At 40.5% G+C, this 13,078-nt stretch overlaps 1 long non-coding RNA gene across 1 annotated transcript; it reads left to right on the forward strand.

Annotated features, from left to right (window-relative positions):
• Positions 1 to 11,861: 11,861 nt before the first annotated feature.
• LOC132456393 (uncharacterized) lies at positions 11,862 to 12,225 on the forward strand. The gene is made up of 3 exons (XR_009525459.1): positions 11,862 to 11,997; positions 12,070 to 12,101; positions 12,200 to 12,225. It is a non-coding gene; the product is annotated as an uncharacterized LOC132456393 (long non-coding RNA).
• Positions 12,226 to 13,078: the final 853 nt, after the last annotated feature.

The raw sequence follows: 13,078 nt of genomic DNA on the forward strand, positions 1-13,078 counted from the left end.
GAACCATTTTTTATAACACTGTTCAGTATGTTCCATATTCCTTTAACATAGTTTTAGTTTTTTTCCAATAAAATCCTATAGTAGTCTTTTTTATTAGTTCTTATGATTTTAGTCAACTTATTTTTATATGTTTTTATATCAGTTCTCAGCATCTTCAGTTTTCAGCCTTATAAAATTCTGGTACAGTGTATTTTTCTTTTTACAGGCATTTTGTAGGCCCTTCGTGATCCATGGACATTCAGAGTATTTAATTTTTCTTGTATATTTTGTTAATGGCCAGTTTTTATTGTATAATGTTTTGAATATCCTGAGAAATTCTTCATATGCACTGTTAATGTCTATTTTCTCATACATTTCATTCCAGTTCTGTGCCTGCAGTTCATTTTGCTTTTAAAAGCAATCATCGATTATTCAGATCTGACTCGTCTGATTATTCTTATAGTTCCTGTCATAAACTGTAAAAACTGGTAGATGGTCGCTTATATCATTTATCAATAGTCTGCTTAGTGTATTGTTTTCAATGTCATTAGTGAATATATTGTCTATGAGAGTGGCACAATGTGATGTGATTCTGCTAGGTCTGGTAATGATGGGATAGTAGCTCATGCTGTACATTGTGTTTATAAATTCCTCTGTCATTTTATGTTTATTTGGATTAAGAAGGTCAATGTTGAAGTCTCCACAAATGAAAATGGTTTTGTTACCCTTGTTAGAGAAAATGTCTTCCATCCAATCTTTGAACACCTCAATAGTAGAGCCAGGTGCCCATTATAAACAGCTAATGATCAGATTTTATCTTTTTTCTTTGCAGATTTCCATTGATATGCATTCCAGAACATTCTCCACTACTGTTGTCATACTGTCCAGCACCTTGAAATTTAATGTCTTGTCCACATAAATGGCTACTCCTCCTCCTCCCTTATTTTGGCTATTTATATAACTAAGTTCATAACCATCCATGTCAAAGTCCAGTTCTCTGTCCTTATTGAGCCAGGTTTCAGATATTGCGATGATATTGAATGGTTGTGAAAATGTATCTAAGTAATCCCTGATAGAAGTGAAATTTGCATACAGGCTTCTGCTGTTGAAGTGAATAATTGATCATTTGCCATCGGTCTTAATGCTCCGGTTGAACTGCTACCCAGTGTAATAGTGGCTGTTGTTGTTGATGGTAGAGAAAAAATTGTTGTCCGGGTCTATTTCGTGCTCCAAATCCATTGCATTATGATCTGTATATTCAAATGTCTTTAGTTCCAGAGTGTCATTATTCATAATCCCCGATGTGGCTATTGTCTACAGATGCATTTGAGCGAATACTTTGAGTTTGTGTCATTGTTGAGTGTTGTTTTTTATTCACTGGTATTTATCCAGTTCCTCAATGTGCTTGACGACCAACACTTTACCATTTAATTTAATGAATATTTTGCAGTTTGCATTCCAAGTGTTCTGAATTTTCCTCTGCAATGATCGCAAGCAGAGGAACGTGAGAGTCATTGAGCAGCAGCTGAACCAGTCTAAAAATCCCTTTATCACTAAAACAATTTTAGTGATTAAAGGTCACCACAGCGCCTAAAAGCCATCAACGTCATTCATGTTAAGTAAAGGGAAGAACCTCGGACACGAGAAGTTAACAGAGAAATCGGACAAAAGATGGATTAGATCCGACAACCTCTTGCCTACAGAGCAAGCGTCTCTATCGATTAGGCCACACTGACCACACGGTTCAAATCTGATTCACTGATATATATCTACATGACGCTACAACTAATAACAAATGAGAGGAGAAATCGTCACAAGCAGATCTGTGCTGAACTGATTTGGTCTGCTTTTTTGTCTTATTCAGCGATTGGGCGCAAACACTTCAAATGCATTGGCTGAGAGAAAAGAAGGGCAGAGATTATTAGCATACTAGAAAGACGCCGTATTTTACGCGCGTTGTGATGTGCAGAAACGCGCGGTTTGATGCTCAAAACGGCGTTCTTTACGCGCGCTCTTGAAAGGCTTCATTGCGGCGTAAAAAGCGGCGCGTTTTTATGGCAAGCCATCCCCGCCAGAAAACGGTATAATTAAGTCACGTATCACCTTCATTACGCCGTAAAAAGTTGAAAAACGGCGTGCCGTCATGCAAAAAAAAGGTCAGATTTTTACACCGCAATTAAGCCTTTCAAGAGCGCGTAAAAAGCGCAGTTTTTAACATCATACTATGGCAAGCCATCCCCGCCAGAAAACGCCATAATTTAGTCGCGTATCACCTTCATTACGCCGTAAAATGTAGAAAAACGCCGTATTTTACGCCATCATGCGCAAAAAAACGCCGCTTTTTACACCGCAATTAAGCCTTTCAAGAGCGCCTGTAAAAAGCGCTGTTTTGAACATCAAACCGCGCTTAAAATACGCCGCGTTTGTGCACTCAACGGCGTAAAATACGGCGCGTCTCTCTAGTATGCTAATAATCTCCGCCCTTCTTTTCTCTCAGCCAATGCATTTGAAGTGTTTGCGCCCAATCGCTGAACAAGACAAGCAGACCAAATCAGTTTAGCACAGATCTGCTTTGAGGAATTCTCCTCTCATTTGTTGTTAGTTGTAGCGTCATATATATATGTTAGTAAATCCAGTTACAACAGTTTGGTCACCGTGGCCATGTTCCAATCGATAGAGACGCTTGCTCTGTATGCAAGAGGTTGTTTTAAAAAATAAATAAAAATACATATAAAGACGTTACAAACGTTCGAGTCTCTCGCATTCTACAATGGCCAGCTTTATTGTTTCCCATGGGAGCCGGCGACTTAGTCTGCGAGTGGACGATCTGAAACTAAATCGGAAACTAGAATTCTTCTTTGAATTTTGTGCTCCACACAGAACCTCCTCACCGTCATAACGGAGCACTTCGGGGCACCAGATTGCTTTAGAGCGGTACTGATCGCGTCGTGTGTCTTTCCTCTGTCAAATAGTTCACGAATAAAGTCACCATAAGGTTCAAGTGCGGCCATAACCAAGGCTAAATATAATTAGACAGTCTATTGCTGGTTAAGGTGGTTGGCTCTTTTTTCTTCGCTGCGTTCTGCCTTCTGGTGTAGCCTATACCTATACATGTATCTATTTTTGTTTTTCTGTTTCGGGTTTAAAAAACCAACACACAAAACGCACAAACACAAATGCCATTTATTTGTTTATTCCTTTTGCCCTTTTTCAGTTTCAAAACCAAATCAGAAAAACCAAATAACAATCCTGTTAATTTTTTTTTCTGATTTAGTTTTAAATCGGAATATTCAAAGAACGAACCATACACGGATTCTCCTCTACGTTTCAACTTTAAACTCGAAATGTCGAGAATAAAGTTGAAACATCATATCGACTTTAATCTCAAGTGTGCATTTTCTGTTCCTCTGTCAGCACGCAGACGCTCCGGGCATCCTCCCAAGCGTGCAGCGGATGACACAAAGTAGTCGGCAATAACCCTTGGGTCATTGTTTGTGGTGTAGGCCTCCATCCAAACAATATAGCGACTAAAACCGTCAATGCAACCCAATGCCGCACTACTACAGCAGATGACTACTTCGTGTCATCCGCTGCACGCTTGGGAGGATGCCCGGAGCGTCTGCGTGCTGACAGAGGAACGGAAAATGGACACGTCGAGATTAAAGTCGACATGACATTTCAACTTTATTCTCGACATTTCGAGTTTAATGTCGACATGTTGACTTTAAAGTCGACGTGTCGATTTTAATCTCGTCTCGGCAAAAATATATTTTTTCTTCACGTGTGGCCCTAATACTCTGTCGTACTACTTTTCATAGTCACTGGCGGCAAAAAAATAATTTAAATAAATTAAACTAGTAGCTTTTTACACGAAGCACCTATACAATGGCTGCCATACATAACGTAGCGGCCTACACAGAGCACCGTCGAAGCCTCGTATGTCTCGTCGCCTGGTTGTTTACACACCAGACACAACTTCTCGGACGGCAGAGTTGTCCGCCCATTCAATATTTAACCGTTAACCTTCGTTCAAACGTTTAACTAATCTTCAACGCAATCTTCAAGCGGGTTGGTTTCTGACATACGTCAGACCTGTGTTGATGGTAAAACAATAAGTGTTTTTATTTTTTTACTATCATTACCAAGAACACACGTTTGACCCGCTTGAAGATTGCCTTAAAATAAGGGGATTTTTAGACGTGAATGGACCTCTGCCCCGGTTGGTTACCACGCGGCAAGATGGCAGCGGCATTGCCGCATACGTGCCACTGAACAGCGCAGCTCAGGTGATATCTAGTCAGTGTATATATATAGCTATGGTCGCTAAACGTTTATTTCTTGTTACACATAATTAATCGAGTGGAAATATGATTGTTATATATAGCAGGTGTTTCTCTGTGGGGACCCCCGTTTATATGGCTTGGAGGCTAGGTGCTTGCTACATCCGGGTGTACTTGGTAGAAGCTAAATGCTAAAAGCAATGCTTGCCTGTCCAATAGTAAGGGGCGAGGGAGGGCCTTCAGACCTGTCATGTAGGCCCCATCCATTTTTTGGGTGAAAACAGATAAGGCTTGATGCGCGCGCGCAGGCTTGATGAGCGCGCGCAGTGTGTGTGTTAAAAGTTATTAATTCAATTAGGTCTTGTTCAGGTGTTTATTGTGCTCACCTGTAGTCTTTTACAGGTTGTTTTTTTATATTCATTGGCTGCTGTTCAGGGCTTCTGGGTGCTACTGTGTTTAATTTTTATGTAAAAATATTAAAATGTACAAATATTCATACTGTTTTGTGTAAATAGGAAAATATGAAATGGTTATTTAACTACCAATTTTTATTTTGTAAATTGCTATGTGGAAAATATAAAATGCTTATTGAAGTTGCATATCTGTCCTAATTCTCTTTTATTTCTTTTTCCAGGTCGACATGCTTGAAATGGTAGAATGCAAACATAAATGAGTTGGCTTTGTAAGTATTGTACCTACTTCTCCGAAAATCGTAGAAGAATAATTGAACATTATAGAGCTGTCCATGGACATTTTGGAAGAAACTGTCCATTGCCCTGTATCTACAGTGACTGTCATCTAGTTTTCCGATCACAGCGATCCCTGAAAAACCACTTAACACAACATGGAGTTTCACAGCATGAACCTACTGGACATTTAAACTTTAAAATTAACTGTCAGTTATGCGATTTCAATGAATCAGTGAATATAAAACAGTATTTCTCTCATCTTGGGAAACATTTGAAAAGTAAAGAGACTGTTACTTGCCCCTTTAATCATTGTTCTTTCAAATCAAGTGTTTACTTTACCTTTACTTCACACAAAAGTCGATTTCATAACAATGTCACACTGCAAGAAATCTGAGCTTGTTCTTCAAACAAATGTAAATGAGGAGCACCTGGTTGATCAAGTGCAGTCAGATATCAGTGATGCTGAATTTTCGGGGGTTGAGATTGAGAATATAACCGAGCATGAAGTAAACACTGATACAGTTCATGCTAGACTTGCATCTTTACTTCTGCGATTGCAAACAGTTTTGCATGTCTCAAAGACAGCAGTTCAGCAAATAGTTACAGAATTTAGGGATATTGGTGTTTTAGTTGGTGAGCTAAACAAAAATACTCTTGATAAAGTATTGAGGCAGCATGGTTGTTCCATTGATGAAAGCACTTTAAATATAGTTAAAGATACTTTGTGCTAGACTAATCATTTTAGCTGTCTTTCAGAAGGTGGGTCTTTGGGAACTGACAAAAGAAGGTTATCATTTTTCAAAGAGAACTTCAGTGTTATTAACCCAGTTGAATTTGTTTTAGATTTGTCATCAAAACGAACATTGGTTTATGTGTCAATCTTGGGAGACCTAAAATTGCTTGAAAATCAAGGAATTTACATTAACAGATTAGGCACTAGTGTGAGAGGCACAGTAATATACATTTCATCAGATAATTTGGTGGCACATTCTTTTGCTGGCTTTCAAGAATCATTTAATGTGGACAAGTTTTGCAGATTTTGCCTTGCAGGTCGAAAAGATATTCAAACTTGTTCTGTAAGAAGTGGTGCATTTGTATTGAGAACAAGAGAGTCAAATAACCTAGACCTCTCTGAGCTTAAGGACAATGTGACTTTGAAAAGTGTCAATGGGGTAAAAAGGGACTGTGTTCTAAATGAACTACAGTACTTTCATTGCATCACAGGGTTTCCACCTGACTTTTTGCACGATCTTTTGGAAGGCATTGTACCTTTTGAGCTGTGTTTGTGTTTGAAAGAATTAATTGAAAATAAATATTTCACTGTAGATCATTTAAATACTGCCATACAGCACTTCCCATATAAGTTTTCAGACAAAACCAATTGTCCTCAGAAAATTCCAGTAAATTTTCATTTGGTCGGAACAATAGGATGGAATGGCCATGAGAATTCGACTCTGTTAAGGTTGTTGCCATTAATTATTGGTGAGGTTGTTCCTGAAAATGATAACGCTTGGTCTGTGATTCTCGAACTAAAAGACATTGTTGAAATCTTGGTATCGTCCAGTTTCACAGAAGAAAGCCTCTCTTACTTTGAAGCAAAGATCTTTGAACATAGGAAACTTTTAATAGAAGTGTTTCCTGATGTGAAACTCAAACCCAAACATTATCCCGGTCTAATTCGTTGCTTTGGACCCATGGTGGACTTCTGGACATTTCGCTTTGAAGCTAAACATAGCTTCTTCAAGAAAGCAGCCCGGGATCTAAATAACTTTAAGAACATTGTTTTGTCCTTGGCCAACAAACACCAACTTATGTTGGCATACTTTTTTGACATGCCATGCCTGTACAAGCCAGCAGTGGAAGTAGAAAGAGCAACATACAGTTCCCTAGAAAATCTGTCAACCTTAGTCAAACAAGCTATTCAGCACAAATTCAGTAATCTGGCCACTGTATCACTTGCCACAACAGCCTTTATACATGGGACAAAATATGTAAAGGGCATGTTTGTATAATTTGGAAGCACGAGTGGACTCCCTGACTTCTGTCAAATCCTGTACATTGTGGTAGTGGACAACAAGGCATTCTTTATTCTTCAACCTTTCTCCACCTGGTACCTGGACCACTTCGGATATTTTGAAGTATGCAGCACTGATGATCTCCAACTTGTTGTGGTCGAACCTGCAGAGCTGAACCACTACGCCCCCCTGTCAGCCTACACCGTGCAAAGAAGACACCTGGTTTGTCCCAAGGCATCCCTAAAGCACTGAGGTAATAATTTTGCTGATTGTCTTGTGGATAATTATAATTGTGCATTAACCCTGAACTAACCCTGAAGCCTTTTTTGATTATAAGACTACCTTATGTTTTATACTTTTCTATAGCTCATCTTTCACCGCCAAAATAAACATTCAAAATTATCTCTGGTCTTGTTTTCTAACTTATTCATTCCATGATAGGTAACATTTTGGTCATCATAATCACATCAGGCATGCATGCCTGATGATGATCTGATTGCCAAAACGTTGCCTTTCATTTAATAAATATGTGAAAAACGAGATGTGTGCGGTACTTTCCTCTTAAAGGTAATCCAGGGTTTCCTGCAGAAAATGTGTTAGTTTAGGTGGGGGGGTGCAACTCTTTTATAAAGGTGGTATTATGGTATAGATCATGCTTATTTTCATGGAAGCTGTCAGACTGTTGCCCTGAAGCCTGATCTTTACACGGAGAGTGAATATAGTTTAGATTGTTTTATACTAAACTATAATATTCACCATTAAAAAAATTATAATTAAGCAGCCGTGTGTTGATAAGGCGGCCGAAACCCTGCCTAGGCTCTGTAAACTTGAATGTAATCAAAGGGGCCACCATAGCTACCAAGATAGAAAATTTGAAAACCTATTTTCAGTATTACATATAGGGTTTAAATAAAACACAATTCATAATCTGGCAGGACAAAAATCCAACACCTTACAGTGCACTCTTCTACTGCGAAGGTGCAATTGAAAATTTGATTTCAATTTGAAGTTACTCAGATGATATGCATAAGGCGTACCTATAATATTTGATCATGACACAACCATTTTTGTAACAATATTTTTTTTAGCTGGGATTCACCATGTTGCTGCGCGTCATCCTTAGCCAAGATGACATCCGGAGGATAACCATTGATAATATGCCAGAGACTGTTATTGGCCTTCACTTGATGCTAAAAAACATGCTTGGACTGGAAGGTGACTTGGTGGTGCAGTTCCAAGATCCAGAGTTCGGTAATGAGCTTTGCAACTTGAGTTGCATGTCAGAGCTGCCTAAGGACAAAGTGACTTTGAAAGTCTACAGCAAGAATCTAGAATCCTATCAAACAGACTCAACCTTGGACACGGCAAGCCTAACCACATCCTCTGAGGAAAGCCACAGCCCCTCTGCCAGTCGTCCTCGTCAGCTGCCACAGCCATTTAAAATTCCTACTTTTTCATTCATTTTTCGGAAATGAAGCCTTCCACAAAGATGGAACCCTTCTTGAAATCTCCAAAGACGCAAAATCTGACATTTTGGATAAAATAGCAGAAGCCATCTATGTCCACAACCCATACCCAACACGTGAGGAATATGATTTGGTGTCACAAGCTCTCGTCGAAAAACATCCATGTCTGAGGGAACCAGGGTCGGTCAATGGTTGGTACTGTTGGAAATTTAGTTTGAAGTTTAAAATGGGTAATTTCAGACAGAAGCTACGATTGGCTGGATGCCCAGAGCTCAAGATAAACTCGCGCTCTCCAGGTAAACCTGGGAAAGGAAAACTTAAGAGGGCCAGAAAATCTGAAGTAAATTTCCTACCAGACATCCCTGAGGGAAAAACACAACGTTCCCTCGAAGACGAAAGAACGGAGATGGTCACCGAAATGAAGAAGAGGAAAATTGATTGGCAGCAAATAAAATAAATAATGACCAACACCTTTTCTTTACTGGAGAAAACAAATTGTGGAGGATGAGCCACCTGTGGCCGACGTAAGAGCAAGATGGCCAGCACTGTTCTCTGAACGTCAGGTAAAAGTATTTTTTCTATTTCAGATGAGGTTAGGAGGATCAGATTTTAAACTGATTTGCTAGATAATTTATTTAAGAATAGTTTATATGAGTCATGAATAATTTGGTATACTGACTAGTCTGTTTTACATAGTTTTGAATGATGACTATATGCTCTGTAAGGTGACCTTGGGTGTCTTGAAAGGCGCCTCTAAATTAAATGTATTATTATTATTATTATTAAAGCATACATTGATTAAAAAAAAATGTTTTACAGTGATAAAATTGAATGAACAGCCAATCGCTTGTGTTCCTTTGCTTGTTTTCTGCCTACCAGATTGAAGCAGAGTTTGCTCACCTTACGTCTGTTGACCTGAAAGGCTCCCTCTTCGCTGGCCTTGACAAGTATCTGCTGTGGTTTCTTGAGGTGTACAGAGCCAGGAGTGGGCTGGTGGAGCTGAACAGCCTTTTGAGTACTCTGGATAATGACGTACGTGTGTTTATATAAGTCTGTTTTACACAATCCATACCTGCCCATGTGTTACAGATCATAGAGCAATAGTTCCAAAACCCCTTGTAGACTCCCATTTTGAGCTAGAATGCTTTTTGCATACTTCTATAATGAAGTTATTTATTTCATTCTAGTCCAAAATCAATTTTTTCAGAACATATTGATTATTTTTTAACTCAAACAAGTATGCAGACATTAGTAGAATATAACATCACTTGGAATTGTTTTCTGATTTCTGGCCTAATATATCCCATTTGTTGGTTATTGTCTTATTTTTTTTACAGAGTTCCAATCAAAGGCAAAGGGCAGTTGTTTTGATGGGGCTCCCCTACTATCTAAAAGATGTGGCCAAACTTTACAAGATAGTACAGGTATGTTTTCCAATATTTTCTAAATGCTTTCTGTTGTAAAAATAATAATAAATTAATATGTACATTTCAACTATATTCATGTGAACATGCAGTAAAAACAATGCTTAAAGGCTGACTATAAAACATTTTTATGATAAAACAAAGTAAGCTAAACGGACCACCCCAGATAAACCAGCACCACACATTCTAGTGGGGCAGAAGTGAACATTGAAAAGGATTATTTATGTGTGACTCTACTATGTTTTATCCTAAATGTTGCATAGTCTGCCGTACATCTGTTTCAAAATGTCCCTCGTGATTTAATTTGTAATACTTCACCCAGCTCATATTTCAATGAAAGAAAAGTAAAGTAAAACCAAAAAATAAAATAAAATAAAATTGAACCTATCCTGTGTTTCATGCTTACTGCTGTTGCTGCTATGACACCTGAATTTCCCCATGGGTATAAATAAAGGTTAATATTTTTTGATATATTTGTCCACTTTGTGTAGGTCACAGATGCAGAGGAGGACTGGACAAAGGGGATGGCAGTCGGTATCCTTATGGTGGAACAGAATGATCGGGTCGGTTTCGCAGTGGTCCTCGAGGAAGAAATCATCTTTCCAAGCATCAGTGATTTTCCAACTGCTGTGGCACTGCTAATGGGTCTGCTCTTTGCTCTCAACATAGACTACCCCAGAGGCCTTAGGTACACTTTTGAGGTAATTCAGAAGGTGCTTATGGACATTGGTGGAGGGCAATGCTCTGCATTGGTTCATGGGTTAAAAAACCGACTCTTGAGGAAGAAAAACTAAGCTTAAAAGCTGCTTTTTACATTGTTGTTAGTTTTGATGCATTTTTTCTAAATGCACATTGTTGCGTTTACGTTTTGTTACACTATTTGTAACTTTAGCTAGCATTCAACAATTTACAAGTTTTAACATTTTACTGCTTTTTGAGAAGATTTCATAGAGAGAGAGAGGCAGCGAGAGATGTAGGTAGCTGGAGAGAGGTAGGTAGGTAGCTGGAGAGAGGTAGGTAGAGAGAGAGAGGTAGGTAGCTGGAGAGAGAGAGGTAGGAGGGGTGGTAGCTGGAGAGAGAGAGAGGTAGGTAGGTAGCTGGAGAGAGGTAGGTAGGTAGGTAGCTGGAGAGAGGTAGGTAGGTAGGTAAGGAGAGAGAGGTAGGTAGGTAGCTGGAGAGAGAGGTAGGTAGCTGGAGAGAGAGGTAGGTAGAGAGAGAGAGAGAGAGAGAGAGAGAGAGAGAGAGAGGTAGCTGGAGAGAGAGGTAGGTAGGTAGGTAGCTGGAGAGAGAGGTAGGTAGGTAGCTGGAGAGAGAGAGGTAGGCAGGTAGGTAGAGAGAGAGAGAGGTAGCTGGAGAGAGAGAGGTAGGTAGAGAGAGAGGTAGCTGGAGAGAGAGGTAGGTAGGTAGCTGGAGAGAGAGGTAGGTAGGTAGAGGGAGAGAGAGAGGTAGGTAGGTAGCTGGAGAGAGAAGGGTAGGTAGGTAGGTAGCGGGAGGTATGTAGGTATGTAGCGAGAGAGAGGTAGGTAGAGAGAGGTAGCTCTTGAGGAAGAAAAACTAAGCTTAAAAAGCAGTTTACGCTGCTTTTTACATTGTTGATGTTAGTTTTGATGCATTTTTTGGAAATGCACATTGTTGCGTTTTGTTGCATTTACGTTTTGTTACACTATTTGTAACTTTAGCTAGCATTCAACAATTTAGAAGTTTTAACATTTTACTGTTTTTTGAGAAGATTTTATAGAGAGGTAGCGAGAGATGTAGGTAGCTGGAGAGAGGTAGGTAGGTAGATGGAGAGAGGTAGGTAGATGGAGAGAGGTAGGTAGAGAGAGAGAGGTAGGTAGGTAGGTAGAGAGAGGGAGAGAGGTAGGTAGGTAGAGAGAGAGAGGTAGGTAGAGAGAGGGAGAGAGGTAGGTAGGTAGAGAGAGAGAGGTAGGTAGGTAGAGAGAGAGGTAGGTAGGTAGAGAGAGGTAGGTAGCTGGAGCAAGAGGTAGGTAGGTAGAGAAAGAGGTAGGTAGGTAGGTAGCTGGAGAGAGAGGTAGGTAGGTGGAGAGAGAGAGGTAGGTATGTAGAGGGAGAGAGGTAGGTAGGTAGAGAGAGAGAGAGAGAGAGAGAGAGAGAGAGAGAGGTAGGTAGGTAGCTAGAGAGAGGTAGGTAGGTAGAGAGAGGTAGGTAGGTAGAGAGAGGTAGCTAGGTAGAGAGAGGTAGGTAGGTAGAGAGAGGTAGGTAGCTAGAGAGGTAGGTAGCTAGAGAGGTAGGTAGAGAGAGAGGTAGGTAGAGACAGAGGTAGGTAGAGAGAGGTAGGTAGAGAGAGGTAGGTAGAGAGAGAGGTAGGTAGAGAGAGGTAGGTAGAGAGAGAGGTAGGTAGGTAGAGAGAGGTAGGTAGAGAGAGGTAGGTAGAGAGAGAGGTAGGTAGAGAGAGGTAGGTAGAGAGAGGTAGGTAGAGAGAGAGGTAGGTAGGTAGAGAGAGGTAGGTAGCTAGAGAGAGGTAGGTAGCTAGAGAGAGGTAGGTAGGTAGAGAGAGGTAGGTAGGTAGAGAGAGGTAGGTAGGTAGAGAGGTAAGTAGGTAGAGAGGTAGGTAGGTAGAGAGATGTAGGTAGGTAGAGAGGTAGGTAGGTAGAGAGGTAGGTAGGTAGAGAGAGAGAGAGAGAGAGAGAGAGAGAGAGAGAGAGAGAGAGAGAGAGAGAGAGAGAGAGAGAGAGAGAGAGAGAGAGAGAGGGGTAGGTAGCTGGAGAGAGAGGTAGGTAGGGAGAGGTAGGTAGGTAGGGAGAGAGGTAGGTAGGTAGCTAGAGAGAGAGAGAGAGAGAGAGAGAGAGAGAGAGAGAGAGAGAGAGAGAGAGAGAGAGGTAGGTAGAGAGAGGTAGGTAGGTAGGTAGGTAGGTAGGTAGGTAGAGAGAGGTAGGTAGGTAGGTAGAGAGAGGTAGGTAGGTGGAGCAAGAGGTAGGTAGGTAGAGAAAGAGGTAGGTAGGTAGGTAGCTGGAGAGAGAGGTAGGTAGGTGGAGAGAGAGAGGTAGGTATGTAGAGGGAGAGAGGTAGGTAGGTAGAGAGAGAGAGAGAGGTAGGTAGGTAGCTAGAGAGAGGTAGGTAGGTAGAGAGAGGTAGGTAGGTAGAGAGAGGTAGCTAGGTAGAGAGAGGTAGGTAGGTAGAGAGAGGTAGGTAGCTAGAGAGGTAGGTAGCTAGAGAGGTAGGTAGCTAGAGAGGTAGGTAGAGAGAGAGGTAGGTAGAGACAGA

This window comes from Gadus macrocephalus, chromosome 4 (genome assembly GCF_031168955.1).
Source record: "Gadus macrocephalus chromosome 4, ASM3116895v1".
Classification (NCBI taxonomy): Eukaryota; Metazoa; Chordata; class Actinopteri; order Gadiformes; family Gadidae; genus Gadus; species Gadus macrocephalus.